Here is a 1453-nt window from a genome sequence, read left to right on the forward strand (position 1 = left end):
TTTAAACATGGTAGCTATAGTAGAATTGACACTGAGACTGTGAGTGGTAGTGCAAATGGTAGTTGGAGTGGTGGTGGTAGTAACTATGGAAGTTAGATAATAAAAGTTTGTTCGAGTGGAAGTGTAAGAATAAAAATGGTAGTGTAAGTGTTGGAGGTAGTGAAATTATATTGTAAGTAAGAGTTCAAACGATATTGGGGTTGGCGCGAGATTGATAGTCAGTAAATTTGACAGTGGTACTGGACTTTTTATTCAGAGTGGCACTGGACTTGTTAGTGAGAGTGGTACTGGACTTATAAGTAAGAATGGTACTGAACTTTTAAGTTAGAGTGGTATTTGACGTATTAGTTGGTGTGATACTGGACGTGTTTGTGAGAGCGGTACTGCAATTGTTAGTGAGAATGGTACTGGACTTGTTAGTGAGAGCGTGATTTGCAGTGGAAGTCCTGGTTAGATTTTAAGTTGAATTAAGGGTATGATTAGAAGTCAAGGTGATATTGGGCATTCGTTTTGAAATGCAATTTATGAAGATCGCGGTTGTAGAAGTAGTAGCAATAGTTGTTACAGTCAGTTAACTGTACTAAGTCGTTTATTAACTGATAACACATCCGTGTTAAAGTTAAATCTAAAACTGACCATTGCCCTGACAGAGTATGATAGAAATCGGACATATACATGTCAGATTTTGTGATATTAAAAACAACTAACTTGATGCTGATTGATTTCTTCGGAACTGTCTAGTTCTCCTTTTTGGCATCTTCTGCAGATTTTGCCAAGAACGTGTTATTAAGTCAACTTATTACATAAGCTGGCATTTGACCTTGGCAAATATCACAAATATAATGTAAACATTAAGGAAAACACAGCTGTTCTAAAATACTTTCATCTATTTCTTTTCATCTAGTATAAATTATCTGGATGGTGCGCTACATATATTGATGTAGACGATCAATGACTATTTGATTTATAAATATTTATTTTAAATCATTGGAAAATTTTTGTATGTTCTTAGATTTTTATGTTTATTTACATTTAAGAAAAGAATATAATTTTACTGCTTGTGCCTTGGTGCGCGCGTCCTGATACAGTTATTATGATGTCGAAATACTTTTCAGTTGATCTATTTGATCTATCAATACATCAACTAAGTCAGCCCTCATAGCTCAGTTGGTTAGAGCGCGAGACTTGTAATCTCGACATTGTGGGTTCGAATCCCGGGCTGGCTAACTAAAATTACTAATCAGTCTTTAGGATGTGACTTTAAATCGACGTCCCGTTTATGAGTGATTAAACCCTCGGCATGTTAAAGAGCCAGGGGAAGCTTCTGCACTATCCTCATAAATAGAAAATGAATAAATTCTTCTAGAGGATCCCCCATTAGAAACCTGAGAGTAAAATTTTACCCCCCCCCCCCAAAAACCCCACACGCCGCACACCACAACCACACACACCA

At 36.6% G+C, this 1453-nt stretch overlaps 1 non-coding gene across 1 annotated transcript; it reads left to right on the forward strand.

Annotated features, from left to right (window-relative positions):
• Nucleotides 1-1151: 1151 nt before the first annotated feature.
• Nucleotides 1152-1226, forward strand: Trnat-ugu (transfer RNA threonine (anticodon UGU)). Its single transcript has one exon. It is a non-coding gene; the product is annotated as a tRNA-Thr (tRNA).
• Nucleotides 1227-1453: the final 227 nt, after the last annotated feature.

The sequence above is a fragment of the Ruditapes philippinarum genome, unplaced genomic scaffold (genome assembly GCF_026571515.1).
Source record: "Ruditapes philippinarum isolate M1 unplaced genomic scaffold, ASM2657151v2 ctg21131_1_1_1_1, whole genome shotgun sequence".
In the NCBI taxonomy this organism is placed as follows: domain Eukaryota; kingdom Metazoa; phylum Mollusca; class Bivalvia; order Venerida; family Veneridae; genus Ruditapes; species Ruditapes philippinarum.